Source organism: Cyanistes caeruleus, chromosome 3, assembly GCF_971803275.1.
Source record: "Cyanistes caeruleus chromosome 3, bCyaCae1.hap1.1, whole genome shotgun sequence".
NCBI lineage: Eukaryota > Metazoa > Chordata > Aves > Passeriformes > Paridae > Cyanistes > Cyanistes caeruleus.
In genome coordinates, this window is record NC_141703.1 from 42,981,338 (window position 1) to 43,001,035 (window position 19,698).

A 19,698-nucleotide genomic window follows, 5' to 3' on the forward strand; every position below is an offset into this window, starting at 1 on the left:
TATTTCTCTAAGCTCCCTAGGTTTCATGTGTATATAGTCAGATGAGAAGAATCATCTCATGTGTCTCTGATTTTCAAAGTCCTTGAGTTGCAGTAGAAAACCTAGGGGAGTTCAATCAACTGATTGCTATATAAATATAAAGATAGTGAAAGACTGCATAGAAAAATGTAAAAGTGAACATGACTTTGAAATGTAATCCTTTGTTTCACTGCATTGCTCCCTAACAATTCAAAGCATTCATACTGTATTATCCTTTCTTCCATAAACAGGTGACTTACAAGTAAGAAAAGAGCTAAAAAACAGAAGCTTGACTCAAGATAGCTTTAAAAGCAAAAACAATACTGTCATCATTGTAGAAGACTAAAAGAAATGAAAACTATTTCCTAGAAACTAAACAAATGCATCCATAACAGGAAGTGAATACATGTCAGGGACACAGTAAATTACTGTGCAAATTGAGAATAACACAGGTACACATTGCACATTCTTCTTTTTAAAGAATGGAGAAGTTGGTAACAGTGAGGTAAAAAAATGAAAGTCTAGTGCAGTAATACTGTGGAATAAAGCAGAATTATAAAGGGACCAGAATTGCCAACTACCTGCTCTCTCATCCTCTAAGGGGTAGTAAGGAATTCTCTAAACAGTTTAGTACCCTATATATCTGGTGTTATTCCATTTAGCTGGAAAATAATATTTTAAAATGCATTATATAATGTAACCCAGAAAGAAAGGTCACACAGATGTTACTACGTTATATGAAAGAGGGAGTTATTCTATATTTCTTTTAAAATATGGATGACAACTAAAAGTTTGTATAAAAGCTTATTTTTTAAATAAAGAATAAACTTCAATGGCCTGGTGTTTAGCTACCTGCATAGGATATATTGCAGATTCAAAATCCTAAATATATACTCATTGTCCATTATTGATTTACTAATTTTTAAGATTTTCAAAGATACAGGGATATGAAAGTGTTATTATGCTTAAAATTTAAATATGTTTTAATTATATTTTTCTACTAAATAGAAATAATTTTCCTGTATTTTGCTGGAGAGATAGAATTTATATAAGGATATGAATTTGGATTATTTACGGTAAGCAGCCTCAGACTCACATATGTGATTTCTTCATTTCTTTATTTCAAGCAGAGATGAACCCTGAAGAGAAAAACAATAATAATTAAGTTCCTGCTAACAAGGATCCAGGTAAACTTTTCTACTCAGCACCAATACTTGGCTGAAGAAAGTTATATACAGCTGTTTGATGTAGAATTTGGATTTAGGTGTTGGATTCTGACTCAGAACACATTCAGAAAATTTTCTTTGGATGTTCACATTTTACTTTCCTCCCCCTCTCACTCTCCTACACCACTCTCCTTCCTGCCCCCTCACCCCTTCCCCCGATGACAGGTTTTGGGAGAATTTTAAAGTACTTCGATTTGACTATGTTGAAATTATTGTAACTTGAATCAATTCAGAGAGTGAATTCAACATAATGCAGATACTAAATCTTTTTCCTACTGCTGATGAAATGCTTCATATCCCTATTATGAGGTCAAAAATCCTGAAATCTAATGAAACAGAAGAATCAAGGGCAATGAATGATACATTGTAGAGATACCAAGCATGCAATTGATTTCACAGATGCTTAATCCCCTGACTCCAGCCCCCTAAAAAGCAAATGGCTATATGTGCGTATTTTCTGCATTTCACTAGCAATCAACCTAAAATTCTTCATATTCCTCACAAGAAAACAATATTTTCAGCTATTATAGAGAAAGGTTTTACACAGTATGAAAGTGTATTATTCTCTCAAGCTGAGCATGGCAAGAACAGTTCTACTAAGCAGTTTAAAACAGATAATGAATAATATTGAAATCTGTGGGAATCCAAATCTGAGGAGGTCTATGATGGGATATTTGGATATACTGGTCCTGCTTGGAGAAGAAAATACAGTGTGTGGATTGTTAACTCACATTTTAAAAGCTATTGATTTAGCATAATGGACCACAAAATCTTTCTTGAGTAATTTTAAGGCAGAACAGGAGTAGCAAAGTCACAGCAATAGCTCGCGAAAGGGATCTTGAGTTTTCTTAAATAAATCAGAATCTGCAATGCACTTTATCATACTATTATGCAGAGATCACAACATGTTGTTAGATTGTGGGGAAGAGTAAATATTATTCCTGAAAATAACACTGAAAAAAGGAACAAAGGCTGGGGGAAAAAAGAGAGACTGTGATTCAAAATAAGACTTTCTTTTTGCAGTCACCTTAAGGGCCAGAGATATTTAGTGCTCCTTATATAATGGTTGTCAAAGTAACATTAGCATTTAGTGCCTCTTGGAGAAGAAATATATCCATATACATATTTAAACATAGATGATCTATTCACAGCATGTGATTGATTGTGAAATTAAATTGTAATATTAAAAAGGACTTTAGTACATATTAATGGATAAGTATAAGGAACAAGACCTCCAACAGTAGATGGATGAAGCACCTAATTGCCACTGTAGGTGAAAAATCAAAAATGCTGATTTTCAAAACTCATTCAATTGTTGATTGATATTCAAAGTGCTGGTGAGTTTCTCAAGTCTCTAGCTGGTGGACAGGCTAAGTCTTGTCTATGGGAACCAGCAGAAAAGTAGATTTTAAACCAAACACATTTGTAACACAGCATATATACAAATATACAAAACATATTATACAAAATTGAAGGAGGTGCTAATTTTACACCTTGTAGGCTGGAAATAAGCATTCAGCTGGCATATGGATAATGTAGATTTTTTTTTGTCTACTGAGTAAGCAAAAGTTGTAATACTATCTTATGTTTTAATTTAGCCTTTCCTGGTTATCTTTAAGACTGTCCCTTTTTCAAAATTTATCTGTCTTTAAATGTTACATTTTTCTAATTGGTAAAACACCAGTCCATGTCTTTTTGTGTCTGTTGTTTCCTATATTTATATGATGCAACCTTGGTTGCCTACTTTTCTTATCAGTTGCTCCTGGGAATCTTAACCTACATATGTTCAAAACACCACTATCACCTCCCTCCACCCTCAACAAACAAACAAAAAGGTAAAAATACTATTCACATAGACAATTAAGAAAGAAAAGTATATATTTGCTTTAAGGAAAGATTCAGAACTGTGATGTATCTTGCAAACAAAATTGCATTTTTCAGTCTTGACCTCCCTGACAAGATTTTTTGATTGACTCTCAGATTTTAAACTAATTTAGATTGGCAGCAATTATTTTGATATCATTGGAGAACACTACTACTGCCACTTGAGAATTTAATTAAACAGCCTTGGGCACTACATTATAAAATGAGTCAGAGTCATGTCAGTAATGTTCAAACTGTGTTTAAACTTCTCAGTGTGGCTGTTTATAATAATCTCCATCTCTGTTCTCATTAGTTGCAAGCAAAGCTGTGACATATCCACCAAACAGATATGGGTTTTGGCTCTTTGAAACTCTTAAATTTTTCAAGGACTCAAATATATTTCAAAGGGAGTAAGAAAATGTGACATTCCACCCTATTGTCTATTTGGAATTATGTACTCTTTTCAGAATAGTAGTAATTTTGTTTGGGAAAAGTTCTTCTAAAACAATTTAAATGTCTCACCTAAAAGTAAAGCTAATATATATTAACTTTAAAGATGGAATAACATTGTGGAGAAAATAATAAGCTTCTCTTTGACAGAGAAATGATCTTTCAAATGCTTCCCAAGACATCTCTTGGTTTGAAACCTGCAGTGTTTTGTGATTCCTTATCCTGCTGTTACCCAGTGATCCTTATCTGAAGGGTCTGTTCACTGCATTTGGAAAGTATGGTGCTCTTTTCTCAGCCATGGATGATAATGTCAGTGCCAAGACCCTAAATATTCCTTTAAAAGAGGCCGTATTTCTGAGCAATATTTTTCATTTGGCAGCAGCAGCTATCTTGCACTGCCTTATTCTCAGTTACCAAAGGAAATCAGTGTTGAGGATTATTTCAACAGTGTTTTTTCATAGCATATTATAGTCTAGTACATCATACTAGGAAGCAAATTTTAGAAATGGACTTTAGTAAAGGCTGTGTCTTAATCCTCTGTGATGTACTACCAAATTTCCCTAAAGGAGAAAATCCTTCCATTGCAGAGGAAATCACAGCAACATTACTCAAGGCTTCCTCCCTGCTGTGTGAATCTTTTTGAAGCTTATTATCTTTTTTTTTTCCTCAGATGTTGAATAAACATTAACATGAACCAGTGCTCTGCTACTAGCAGCTGTGCTTTGTTAAAAGGGTGGGGTCCATTCACAGTCTGATCAATAATACCTGTTGGAAAACCTAGAAAAGTCAGAGCATTCATCCCAAGCCACGTGCCTGTGGTTGTGGGTGTTCTAAACTGTGGGGAAGTACAGTTCAGGCTTGTGCTGGACAGCAGGCTGCCTGCACAAAGATAAATTACTGGCTTCAGGAAAGGCTGGAAATTTTCTCCTATATGTAGTCTGGGTGAGGTCACCTTGGCTTAGAAGAAAGAGCCTCAGGCACAAAATCTGAACCCTGACCTTTCTCTCAGAATAAAACTTGTTCTGTTTTATTTACAGGGATTCTATTCCCTACAGCTGAGGAGAAAGAAGTATTCCCTTCCCAGACGCAGCCACAAACCCCCATATTTTATTTAGTGAACAGGCTATACAATCAATACAGGGATGTTTAAACTGTATTATTATAGTAGCAGACATATAACCATTTGTCTGATTGCAAACAGCTTCCATGTTTATCATGTATGTCCAGTAAGAGCAAGACCTTACAATTCTTAAATGGATCCATCCTTTGATTACATTTTAGATATAGCTTTTAATTTTTTTAAAAAGAAAATAATTCCCTAAGTGGTCTCTTGGTATGTGGTGCACAAATTTTAAGACTTGCAATCTCAGTGGTATTAAATCCCACTGAGATAAACACAGCAGCCTGCTTTAGTCAAGAAAAAAATGTAGACTGTTTTTTTTATTTTTTTAAATTTTTTTTTCAGCATAAGTTATAACTCTACCTGACTGACAATTCCAGTTAGGAAAGAATTCTTACAAGAATTTCATCCTGTGTGTGAAAGGTCAGAATCAGAGGTTAAGTGTTCTACATCCAGGCTCTAGGCTTGTTGTTACAGAAGCTCACAGGAGTAAAAACATTTTCAAGTGAAGAAATAATGGGTAGAGATAAACAAAACAAAAAAAGCTCTGGAGGAAAAAGAAACTAACCCAAATGTCTGCAATTGTCTGTGTTCTAAGTGGAAGTACAGAAAGTAAAAAAAAACCTGAAAAAGAAAATCTTTACTCCAGAAGATTTAAATATCAGAGCCTGTATCAAACAATATGAAAAATTTATTTAAAAAAAATAAAAAAAATCTATTAGCTCTCTCTGTAGTCTCTTATTGGAATATATTACAATCATCCACAAACTAAACTATTCAAAAGAGTGCTTAAAAATTTAAAAAATATTAAGGCATAGAGAAGCACAGTGAAATTATCTATACAATTTAACTTTGCCCCAAAATGATTTTATGCATATTTTAACCATACGATTCTATATTTTGTGTTCTTGAATGAACCTATGGAGTGACTTTACTTGTGAGAACACTACTTATGTAGTGTTACATTGTTGCATGGGCAACAATGAATAAAATACAGACTACAGTTATGAAATTTGGACTCCTGTGTAGAGAGATTACTATCAACTTTTAGTTGTCATATATTTTTAATAGTAGATGAAAAAATATAATTATTTCTCTTTCACGTGAGCACTTGGCCTCTTTTATATATATAAAAAAATCTATTCCAATGTCTGCTGTTTCACATTCACACGTTTCTCACTACTACAATCAATTATATGAGGAGACAAGTTTGGTGTAGATTGCTGCTGTGGGAACTTGAGATAGTTCTGAACTGTGACAGGATCTGTCAAAGGATACCTTTGCATAAAAGCTGGGAACCTGCACACTTTTAAAATAACTTCTTGGTTCATAATGGAAGAGAGAAAAGACAAAAGAGTAACAAGAAGTTTTCTACATATCAGCAAGTTTTCTCGCTACTGCAGTTACACTCTAACTTCCACCCTAAGGATGACGGTAGCACTTGTCAGAATTAAATTACTGGGTGTTAACAGTATTCAAGAAGCAACCAGTCAGAGAAAAAGAGCCTGCCTGCTGCCTATTCCAGCATTTTCCATTTCATGTGTCTGAAGACAAGGTCACTTTACTCTGCATTATGGCATTATAAGATATGTATTTTCTGACCCTCACAAATGCAAAAGGCATTATAATGGCTACTCTGAGTGCCATGTAGGTATGTAGGAGCAAAAAGAAGGCTATAAACAATGTAGCTTATTTCTGTTCTGAATATAAGAACAATTTCTATTCAGTATTGCTTAATGTAGGGCATACTTGAGAGTTATTAACCTGTACAGTATTTAACATTAGTCTTGCAAATGGATGACAATGTAAAAGCTTTCGTTGAAATATTAAAAAATCTGATGATTCATAATTACAAACAAATTCAGTTTCTGATTAAAATTTCTCATTATCACAGGTTATGCCTAATTGTCACAAATTAATAAAATCTGATTGCCCTTTCCAGGTCATATATTTTTGACAGAAGCATTTCTCCTGTAGTTATTGTCTTTTTTCCCCCTTTTTTCAATAAATTTCTGAAATATTTCTGCTATACATTGTTTGTATACACTGGATATATATGTACATCTGTAAAATTAAGCATTGTGTACATATATTTTATTCTGAGACCTAATGTTGAACTATTAAACTTCAGGACAGTTAGGATTAGCCATTTTAGCCCAGAACAAAGATCTAAGTACCTGACAACATTTTAAAAGGCAACAACACTGGTAAATGACTAAGAAGGACTGCATAAAGTGCAGTCCCTATGTACTCAGTTTTCTCAAAAATTTTGATTCATCCCGTATGGTTTTCCTTCAAAATATGACTCAAAACAAAGTTAAGGTATTTATCTTTCTGCACAGGCATTCTCATCTACTTGGAACTTCTTCCCTCTGTCCTGATTTTTATCTTCAATGAAGAAGAAATTGAAAAAATCTACCACATGTATTCCAAATAGATTATTTTCTTTCTGAAAAGTCAGCTCATCTCTAAAACTGAGACCCCTCAAAAAAGGGGTCATGGAAACAATACAGACTGCCATTAAACTAGACCATGATTCAGCCTTTAATATCCTCACTGGGACATAATACATTTTCTTCCTTGCAAAACACCACCTAATCATATATGTTGCTGTTGTATTTTCATTCCTAAACAATTAATTCAATTAAATATTTGAATGTCTCCTAATTCCAACCACTCAGTGACAACGTTGAGAATTTAGAAAATACAGAAAATGTAAAACACTACCAGGAATCTTGAGTACATGATGACATTGAAATAGAATTCTGCCTGTGTTCTGTTTCTTTAATGGAAGATACTGGAAAAGCTTTGTTTTTCCAGTTTGTCACTTTCATCTCTCTTCCCCTCCTACTTATATGATTTCATAACATACAAGTTTTCCAAAAAGAGCATCCTCTTCAAATTTCAAAGCAAACCCCTAGCCCCATCAATGATTTTAACTGTTCTCTCTTTTTTTAAGTCATTCTTCTCTGCTCCAGCCTGAACCATGAAGATTTTGGCTACCTCTTTATGCCAGTCTGCAATGTGACCCACATGAACCTCTGCCCCTAACCATGGAATACAACAATACAGCTATGATACAGAGCAAGATATCTAGAATTCTATTTATGGCTACTGAAAGAAGTTTCCTTTTTTTAACATCCACATGTTTTTAAGTGGCATTGGGACTTCCTTCTGAATAAAAAGCTCACACTGTTGCTGCCATTCTGCAGCATGAACATTTAGATATGTGTCTTGAGCAAGAACACAAAAATTAAAAAACAAACCCACATTGTAATTTATAACATTATAAAGACATGATAGAAGTCAGAGAAATGTTCTGCTGTAAAACAAGTCGTTCCACATTCAAGATCAAAATTATAAAGGGTGACTCTCTCTGATTTAGATGTACTATCAGAAATCCTGTAGATATCTCTGGAACAGTTTCAAATAAATAGAATACAAGTTATTTCAGGAGAAAGAGAGAGGCTAAAAGTGAATATATATGTTTGAAATTGTTCATATATTACACAGAGACATATATATCAAATCAGCTACAGATACAGAAAATGTGTGAAAACATTATGATTTTATTTTTAACTTGGTCTGTCAAGGCTCTGAGTAGTCTTCATGACATACTTTCAAAAAAGATAAAATATAAATGCACATAAAGAAAGACAATCTGTCAAATTGTTTATTTCAGAAGGAAATTCTAAAAAACCTTTAATGACAAAACAAATGCTTTTAGACAGCAAGGTTAATGCTTTGTTTTTAATTTTTTTTTTTTTCTCATGAGGTAATATCAAATAGCCCACTTTATTAAATGGAGTGAGAAAGACAATCAAGAAAAAAGGAATTCCTTTCATTTTGCAAATAGAAGGACAGAGGTCTCTCCATTTATTATAAATCAATATGTATTCGTCAATATGTGATGAATCAGTATACTTAGTGGCCTGGATTTATATGCTAAAATTCATTGAGATGGATCCTATGTTTTATGACTTTTATGAGGAAAGCTTCTTTCTGCAGATTCCATCAAGACACACACACACAAAAAACTTATTGAGTAAAATTACGGTGATGTGAAGAAAAATATATGTAAAGAAGTCTGTTTTCTCTGTTTTCTGTAGTGTTTTAATTTGTCTTGTTTGTTTCTTTGTTTATTTTGTTTATTTTAAATGCTGTTTTAAATATATAGAACTGTGGTCTCAAAATGTTTTTGCATAAACCAGAGAACTCTCAAAACTAAATGCATTTTACTGCACAGCCAGGTCTATCATCCCCTAATCTGGTCATTAGAAGTGACAAAACTTAGGAAATAACTTGAAAGGATTTATTTTATTTTTTTTTAAAGATAGTTAATTATATCTAAAACTTAGAGGTAAGCAAAAAGTCACAAGAGTAAATTACTTTGAAATATTTTTGAACTAGAAAAATGGGCAGTGAATCTTAGTCTGACCTTTTTCAGTGATTTGTTTTATAAGAAACAGCACTGAAATATATATTGAGTTATACCTCAATGAATAAAAAATGCTTTCTAAGATTTCTGAAAAAATGTGAATTTTAATAATTAATTACATAAGTTATGTAATAATATAAGCTACTTTCACAATGAGAAAATTGTAGATCAGACTGTTTTCATACACAGGTTAAGTATGGTTTTCACTTGAGATGTTCTCATTTTAAGGTGAATGCTCTGCTGTTTCTAAGTAATGCTGTAAAACAACCTTCTGAGAAGAGTACAAATAAGACTAATAAAATGGTGCCTAAAATCCCCACATGACAGATTCTATAAAATGAACTGCTGTGCCCATCTCAGAAGAGCATTTTATCTCCATTTTCTATCAATTCACAAACTGAATTATTGGTTCAAATATTTTAAAAGGTATCAAAATATAATCTAATTTTCAGTTTTTTTCCATACTTAGTATTATTGTTGTGATAGTGCTAAGCAATCTCAGTTCTCATCACTCCTGACAGGAGACAAGATATTTTGGTGTTAGAGAAGGTGTTCAGAGTCGTAGGACCTGGAGAAATGGGGTACGTTTTTAATCTAATATGGTGCCATACGGAGCACTACACTGGAGCTTTATAATATAGCTGTAGTGGTTAGAGAATAAAGGCAGCAATGAAATATTAATACATATCTATTTTAGAACAGATTTAGAAGACCCATGTGACATCCACTGAAAATCCAGGTCACTGGGTTGAACATCACCTGTGTGAAGCTGGGTATCCATTCCTGTGCGTGATTTGAATTACTTAGGTCCATTTTCACCACCAGACAATTAAGTTCGGCTTCAAGTGTAAATAGAAAATTACAATCACTTGTGAAAAACAAAAAAATCATTACAATAGATATTTAGATTTAAGATATTTGCCTTCAGCCATGTCAAGAAATCATTTTTCTCAAAAAGGATAAGCTAGAAAAATGGAGGCAGAAATATTAATGCTTTATATAACATATTCTGAGTCTTGGGTTTGATAAGTAGAGCAAAGTCTGCACTTATCCATAATATAATGGAATCATACTGGTATTCTAGAATAATTGGTGTGTTGGGAGCTGCTGTAAAACTACATTTATTCAGGGATAAAAAGAACTACCCTTTTTAGCGATAAGGAATATTAATTGGCCTGGCAAGGTTTGAAGAGCAAAGAGGATAACAGCACAGAACACAGAGGCAATAAATAATCCTTCTATGAAGCTTTCATCATAAAAACAAATCAACAAACTAGATGCTACTGAACATTATAAATACTGGGAAACGTGGGCTTATGGTTGCCACTTAATTCTCAATGAGTCAGTATCTTCAAAGTTACTCCAGTATCATGACACATTTTTATGGTGAAGTGACTCAGTATGACTTCTGTCTCCATTTTATCATGTGTTTGAACTTAGGAAGCTACAGAGCTGCACATAAAAGTACATTAATTTCTGTGTGTAATCACTGTTGTAATGCTCAAATCAAGTCAGAATAAGACAATAATCTTGTCTTTTCAGCTTGCATTACTGCTTATACCTTGTACAGAAATGGGCAAAATAACCTCTAACAAGTTAGTACATATTAGGTACTTTCACATGCAATATCATCTTGCTCAGCTACTAAATGACTATCTAGGTCTCTCAGTTGAAGACACCAAGAATTAAAAAAACCCTTTGCATATTTAATTTATATGGCTTCTAACATTTAACCTAAGGTAATTCTAAATTGTTCATATAGTTAATTTGCTCTGATTATTCTACATGGATCAGATCCATTCATGAGCCAGACACAAGTTCCACCTCTGAAAGACCCTAATGTGTCCTTTGCAAGAAACCAGAAGGGTGTGAAAGTAACCAGTTTTAAGTTGCAGAATGGATTATTTAGATTCTTAGTTTACCAGTAACTATCATGCAGTGATACAAAAGCCACTCATCCATGTAGTGCTGAAAGGCAGAGAAGTGCATGTCGTATGTAATGAGACATCCTGTCCTATAAAAAAGAAAATATACAACAAAGCCAAGGGAGAATGGGGTGGTTTTCATGAGTTTCTGTGAACAAGTGATATTACTCACCTTGCTAGTATTAATTTTGTCCTTTGTTTCAATATGGCATTTCTTGATGCATCCAAGAGAGTAGGATAGTAGAATACAAATCATAGAAGATCAGAGGGAAGCTGAGAGAAACAGTACAGAAATAATTCTCAGTCACCAGCTGTGGAGGCAAACCGTAAATGATGCTAGGTAATGGAGAAAAGCATGTTCCCATTTTTTCAGTGGTAATGTAGTCAAAATTGAAACAACCTACCTGCTGTTTGTGTTTTTCTTCTAATCAGCAAAAGGACCCTGGAGCAGCTGTGCAAAAATACCAGATGCTTCACGTGTACATTTTCTTCCTACTAATTAATTTTTTTTTGACTAGCCACTGTTTTGCATATTCTTAGGAAATCTGAGACCCTTAGACCTCTGCATTCATATCTATTTCCATTATCATCTTCCACCCTACATTCTCCTCCTGACTCCATATTTCTCTGTTTTCTTCTCTTTACCTACTGCTTTACTCCTAGAGCTGTGTTATTCCATTGTATCACATTGCATTGTATAATTCAGTAAAGTATACCGATGCTCCCACAACTGCAAGCATGGTTATTTTCTAAGTGAAATTCAAGATATTCCAATTAAAATTCCAGTTTATTTAATTTTTTTTTTTGCTAAATATTTTTTATCAAGTTCTCTCAGTTATGGTAATAAATGTCTCTTCCTTGATTTTGGAGTCTTTGTATGTCATTTTAATGATGCAGTGAAGATGGGGTTTTTTTTCTGGTTTGGGGGGTTTTTTCCTAGTTATTTTAATATTAATATAGGACTTTCAAGACCTTCCTTTTAAAAATTGTCTGATTTTCCATATATATTTAAAGCTCACGGTGATTATTAATGTATCTGAATGCCTTTATAATATATCTGAAATACTGAAGAGTATTAATTAGATGCCATTTTTACATTTTTTAACTGTAAGTCATCTCAATAACTAGCTAATTGCATTGCTTTTTGGAGCTATATAAAACCTTTTATATTTTTAAAAATAATATTAAAAGAGCCTCTGGTTTTGGGGGTTTTTTGTGTTTAAATTATACAGTAGGCACAAATGACTTGAAAATACTGGATAGATCAGTCATAAAATATATACAGATTATTCTAAGTTTAATGTCATTATTATGAAATGAATTCCTCCTAAAATAGCTAAAGGAGGGAATGATTTCACATAAAAACCTGATTGTGAACATTCATTAAAGCAATCCCAACTCAGAAATACAACAGAGATGTTTAATATGACTTATACATGCAGGACATGCATATGACAAAAAATATACTATAATTGCCATAGAGAAGTAAAAATTTAATTACTTTTTTTAAAGACCTGTATAATGAGTCTTGCATTGTATAGTTGCCTTCTGCAATAAAAGAGAAAAAGACCATAAGAAACTGTCAGGCACTTAAAATACTTAGTAAGAAACACATCAGCAAATACATGTAAAAGAAATTTTGTGTTTGTTTGACTAAGATTTTTTTCAATAAAAGGGGCAGATTTCCTGTATTTAAAAGAATAAAAATGGGGTAGAAAAAAAAACCAGAAGTGGGATTTACTCCTATGATTACTAAATGTTGAACTTTTACTACACTAAATATTTAGTTGAATGCTTACATTGAAGCATATAAGATGTGTAAAAGAATTACTGTATTTGTCACTAAAAAAAGGGGATTTAGAGCCTAAATCTTCAAAAATGAGTATATGATTTTGACCAGTGATAAAAAAAAAAATCCATACTAAATAATGTGCTAAATATTTCCTAGAGGCTAAACCTTTGTAAATGTTAACTGAAGTAGTGTTGGAAATAAAATCCAAATATTGGATAGCCTTTTATACAGAATCCATACACTATTTTCCAAAAAGCATGTGCCCTGCAAGTTAGTTAAATATCAAAGGGTTGAATTCAGAATCCCAGGACTCTGAATAAGACAGAAAAATGTCACTTTTTTTCCTGGTGTTCCAAGTTATCTTACATTTATCAAAAGTACACATACCTTTTGTAATATATGGGGCTTTTTTTGCTTAGTAATAGCAGATTTTCACATCTCTGGACTCTGTTTTTGTATTCTATGTTAGGACACAGAAGAATAGCTATGATTTTTTAATATGCAGAGGTACTTACAAAAATGTATATTGCAAGCCTAACAATGGTTTCATCAGACCACTGACATTTTCTCTTCTCAGTACAATATGTGGTAGAAGAGATTGTAATGTCTTCAGCCACAGATATTTCTTCTGTTCCAGATCTAGAACCAAACTCTACTGCGTATGTGACTTCATGCAAACCATTATTAAAATGTCAGGGTCCCTGTGGAGACCAGGAATTAGATTCAGTTATTGAAATCATACGAAGAAACAATAAAAAATATCCTTGTGGGGCTGGCAGATGTGGCACAGAACAAAAGGAAGCCTGCAATATTGACCTACCAGTAACATGCCAAAGACATGTTAATATATAAAGATATGATCCTTCTGTTTGGGGAGATATTTTAGGAGGCATAGATGCAGGTCATTTTCTCCCAGGAACAAAAATCTTGAAAATCTTGTCTTCTTTTTTTTTTTTTTTTTCCCATGCCTTTCATTAGAATAAAATTAGAATTAGAATTCATTTATAATTTCATTAGAATGCTATTTGATAAGATCCTTGGCAGAAAAGGTGGTGAGTCTTTTAGGCCACACATAGATGATTCATATTTCTACACTATCTCTTAAATGGCTACTTACTCTACATTCTTAGAGTGGCCAAAGTTTCACTGCTTCTAACAATGGATGGAGCTGTGGTGGATTGAAACTGGAGCATTCACAGAATCACAGAAGCAATGACAGAACACTCTAGATAAGGCAAACAGATTGGAACTCAAAGGACTTAGTAAAAAAAAAAAAAAATATCTTGGGCTATGTAGAAAAGGGTGTCATTCCTGCTCCCGAGAAACCACGAAAACATACAGGATAGCATTCAGAGGCTTCAGCAACCTGAATTCTGCTCTGTGTCAAGCACTGTCCAAAAGAAAAAAAAAAAATTTAGTCTCCACAATGAACTAACTCCTTCCCAAAGACATGTACTTGCAGAATTAATCAAAGTGATGTCTGCAAATAGCATACTTATTTTGTTCAGATAATCAAACCCCATTGGAAGAGTCTCATTATTCCATTTTTTTACCAGTAAGATAAGCATTACTTATTAAATCAGACACAGTGTAATACCTTCTTTTCAGAAGTTCAGTCCTCATGATAACTTTTCCAAGTTTCAAAATATTTTATCACTAATGTGATAAATTTAATTAAATATTTATAGAACTGACATAATCTTTAAGTTCTGAATAAATATGCAGGGCCAAATTGCGGAAGCTTTACCCATGCTGGGCAGCAATTATCTCAAATAATTAGTTATTTTTCTTCTATTGATGTTATCTTCAGAACAAAATATTATTGAGTATGATGAAGGTATTGAACTCTGCTGGAAGTAACTACCAGCTTGTACTCTTATTTCCTGCTAGTTTTAATACTTTGTAGCATTCTATATTTTTTCCAGTATCAACTGAAATGTTACTGACACAGAATGGTGGATGACTGAAGTTATTTTCACATCTTCTTTACTTACTTCCTTATTGTCTCAGACTCCACATTAGTTTTTCAGGAGAAAATAGAATACTTCAGACTGCATTTTTTAAAGAAAATCATATGGTACCTCATACCCACCCAAAAAGAGAGAGCAACATGAGAGTTCTTTAAAGTCTAGATTAGAACTATGTGTAATTCTGGTGATAGAAAAAGTCCTTTATCTAAAGAAACCATGGTTTTCAGATGAGAATGATAAATATTATGGTTTTGATAGCATAAACTGATCCATGGGATGTAAATTCTTTCTTTTTCTAGCAATTGCTTTAACACTTCGAAAATATGATTTCTAAAAAGGTTCAGAACTGTTTTCTGTACATGGCAAAGATAAATCATTTGTTCATTTGCTTTAAAGAGAAACTCTAATATCTGAAGTCTATGCAATCAATCTAGTTTCAAGAGAAATACAACTCTGTAAAATACCAGCATATAAATGAAAGGGATATTTTTTATTTGCTTTCAAATGCCATCTCTTTCCATTGTTAAGTATGATGCCTACCTGAATACATTTTCCACAGTATTTTCTCCCTTAATAGGAGAAAATAAAATTGAAAAATCAGCAATATGCTTAAAACTAAATTTGCAATGAGTATCCCCTTTTCTCAAAATACTTTTTGTTAATTAGTTCAGTTCAAATTCCAGAATCATAGCATCTCTGAGTTTGGAAAAGACCTTTAAAATCATCGAGTCCTACTGTGGTTCCAATTGTCTGCACTTCTTATTCAAAGAACATAGGCAGTGTCTTTACCAAATACAGTGAATAAAAGACAGTGCAGTACAACACACACTATCCCAGTATCCAGCATTCCTGCCATGGTCACTTTTCCACTGTCTCTCTGGGTGTTAGGATCAATGCAATCTCTTTGGTGTGTATGTGGGGAGTCATCAACATCCCTCTTTGCTTGAAAGGAGAATAGAGTTTTTGTCAGCTATTTCCCTTTCTACCTTTTAGGATTCCACTTTGTGGTTTTTGTTTTTTTATAGATTTGATAAAATTTAAACCTTGTTCTTGGTCTGCAAGCTACATGCAATTTTACAATAAATGTGGTGTATTTTATGTATGCCAGAGCCTTTTCTGTTGTTCTCTGATGGCAAAAGCTAGCTCAGATCCTGTGCTTTATTTCCTTTACCTATCATGACTGTGTTTCTTACACAAGATGGGATGTCCAGTGCCAACCTTGTCCCTGTTGCCCACCATCCTGTGCCTTCCTCCACATTGTGTATCCCCAGCTCCTGGGGCTTCTACTGTGAGTCCAGGACTGTACTTCTCTGCACAACATCAATACCTGGGCTGTAACTTGCCTCTGCTGAGCAGACAGTGCATCTAGTGTCCCTATATGGGCTTGTGATTAGGGAACTTTCCAGCTTCCATTTCCTGCAGTAGCAAATTATTAGAAATAATTTAGTTTTTAAAGTAAGTGAAATGTATCCTGTAACTCAGCAGTCCATTATCCAAGGTGCAGTTGTATAGAGTACAGTGAGTTATTCCAGCAACACAGAAATCAAATATTTCTGTTTAGCTGCATGGAATTGAGAATATTCTTACCTCTGTCATCCCAGACAGCCTTTTTTATCTGTTTTTAGTGATGACAGGTAGTTCATGCTCCTTCCCCAGAGGAGAAAGGAATTACTTCATCCATATCCTGTAAGAGATCTTTGAGCAGCCAGCATTGGATATATTTAGAACATGTAACTTTTTTCTTACTGCTATTGGCTTTGACCAAGAGAGTTGGAGTATTTGATTATGCACAAAAATGATAAAGATACATAAGTAAGTATTTATGCTGCCATGCTACTTTAGATATGTATGAGTACCTGAACTTTTAATGTACTATGTTGCTGCAGGTTTTTTTTTACCTAAAACAGGGATCTTCAAAGAAGCAGTTAAGTGAATATTCTCAAGTTTTTCCATTAAAATATTAGAGCCATACTTGCTTCTGAATGTGTAATTACTCATGAAAGAAGATATACATGCTACATTTTGAAAAGTACAAAAGAAAACTATTTTTAAAAAATGGGTTCTTTATTCATAGAGCTAATCTGGGAAAATTATTAGACACTGTGATCACACAGTAGGAGGTGTAGGATACTTGGCAGTAGTAATACGTATTGAATTTTTATATAAATACACTCTTCTCATACCTGAGATGCTGTGGATAGACGTTTTCATCCAGAAGACCTCATATTTCTCCCTTAAGAGCAGAAACATCTTTATTTATTTTTTTTTTATTTTATTTTTTCCCAAGGAAAAGATTCCTGACCCACAGGTAGATAATTGGATTTTGGTGCCTTAATACCAGAAAGAATCTTCACCTGGTGAAAATGAAGGTCAAAAAGAGTTAGATTCAATTAACCTGAAATAAACTTCCCATGATATTTAAGCTATCCTTGGATAGCCTTCATGCCTTTCTGCTCTAAACAAGAATCATTCCATTTCACACTGATAATTTTAAGAAGGAGAACTTATATGGCAAGTTGCATTAACTAGTGTAATAATTGCATATTTATTTTACAGTTACAGATGCGACTCGCCTTCTAATAACAGTGCCTTGAGGACAACAATAATGCTTTAGAATTCTATGTATTCCATAACATATCAGCTTATATGTAATTATAGGTCTTTTCCTCAGAGTCACTATTGGATTTGGCTAGTTGTGATCAAATCATGAAAAATCCATGTAATAGAGGAGCTATTAGATTACAAAGAAAACTAAATATTTATCTCCAGAAATAAAACCTTCTCTTTCTTCTTTAATGCCTGATAAGACTCACAGTAAAGCAATTATTCAGCTGAAGAGAAAATGTCAGAAAAAATAGAAGCACAGGAATTGGACCAAAAGATACAGTACATTTGAGAACAAAATAAAGAAAAACCTTTATATGGAAGGAGACCTATTAGAGAAAACAGGGATATTAAACACTGAGGAATACCAAGAAGCAGACTGCAGGCATAAATTGTAATAACATTTTATGTCACTTAAAAGCAAAGCAGTGGCAAGTTGTTGGAAAATTACAAAAAAATTTACACCTGTTGCTATTCTCAGCTGATTAAAGGGATTATTGGTTAAGACTTCGTTATAAACATGTTCACACACTAGTTAAAAACTGAAATAAACCAAATCCCACAATATTTGCAGTTTCTTTCTTTTAGTTATACCTGTTCTCAAAAACAACAGCACAAACAGGAGGTATGTTATGTTTAGAACTGGGCCATAGTGATGTGGTTGTATCCTAATAATTTAGATGCACTAAGTAATTATGATGTAATTTATGTTTGTTTATCTTGTAACTTTTTGCTTGGAGCCTATAAGTTTATAAGCTTATAGACATACAGAGATAGGTATAGTACCTGCATAATTAAAAACAAATAAAAATACTTAATAGAGGAAAAAGCCCATATATATATCATGTTTGCTTATTAATGTTTTTAGTTTACTCATCACAAAAAAAAACCCAATAATAAACCAATTGTTTTGCTCCACCTGACCGCATGGATTTTGCTTTTAAATATCAAACTGTCTTTTATCTCAGCATGCAAGTTCTCACATTTTTACCTTCAATTCTGTCCTCCATACTACTAGAAGGGAGGGAGTGTGTAACTGTGTGGTGCTCAGTTGCCAGCTGGGGTTAAGCAACAACAGAAATGAGAAGAAAATCTGTAAGTAGGAGTAAATTGACCTGAGAAAATTCTTGAAAATGGGAGACCTTAACATAGTGAAAAAACTTCGATTTTTTTCAGAATGGAATGTTAGCTGGTCTAGAGAGCATAATAATTAAATTTATTGCTTTAATTATATGTTTTTCTAAGTAGATAACAAAATGCATTGCAAAAAACTTTGGTAGTAGTAATATCTTAAATCTGGAGAACCAAGAATTAAAGCTAATTCCAGGCTATGTCTCTACTGGTAAATAAACAAGCCAGGGACATTTTTGCTGGTTTTAGGATAAAACAGCATATACAGCTGCCCTTCCACGCTTTTTCCCATGCCCCAGACACCCCCATCCATGTGATTCCCCTTAAGGCTTCCCATTAACAGCAGTCCCTTGTATATAATGTTCCTTGCACTATACCCTGGATTATCTGATTTTTAAAAATATCATTTGGAAAACAAAAATAAGTAAAAGAAGATAAATTCCTAGATTCACTGAAGTTACAGTTTTGCCAGTGTTAGTACTTCAGTCTGAGTTCCTGTGATTAAGTCATTCCCAGAATGAGAGATACTGACAGTAGAAGTTGAGGAGTTTATTTTCTCAGTAAAATATAGAAGCTGTTTCCAGCAAAGCCCTTGGTGTCTGCTGTCTGTATTATTAGCACATCAAATACTGTCTCTACGATGGTAAGCACAGAACACGAGGCAAAATTTATATTTTATATATTTATATTTTATATAAGAGAGAGAGAATCAGCTTTATGGTTTAAGGTTTTATGTTGCAATATACGAAGTAAGCAATTACCTATGAGAAGCACGGCACTACTACTGTAATTCATTTCAAGAAAACTGTGCCCTTCACGAAAAAAAAAGTGAGAAGGTATCAGCTTGAAGAGCTGACACACAGATGGATAATCTGACCCCTTTATAACCAGAATTGTTCAGTGAAGAGAGACTGAATTCCCTTTTCTTAAAGTAATGTTATAAACACTGATTCTACTAAAATAAATGTTTCTAAGTTTAACTAGATGGCTATTTTAAGAGTGGGTAATTAAAAAGAAAATTCTAAATACATAATTTAACCTCAGAAATAGTTTCAAATATCAATTATCAAACCAATTTTTGGTGCTTACTCATAAGAATTGAAGACAGTCATGAACTGTATTTCCTTGCAATCATCTCAGGACATAAGCTATTAGCTATTT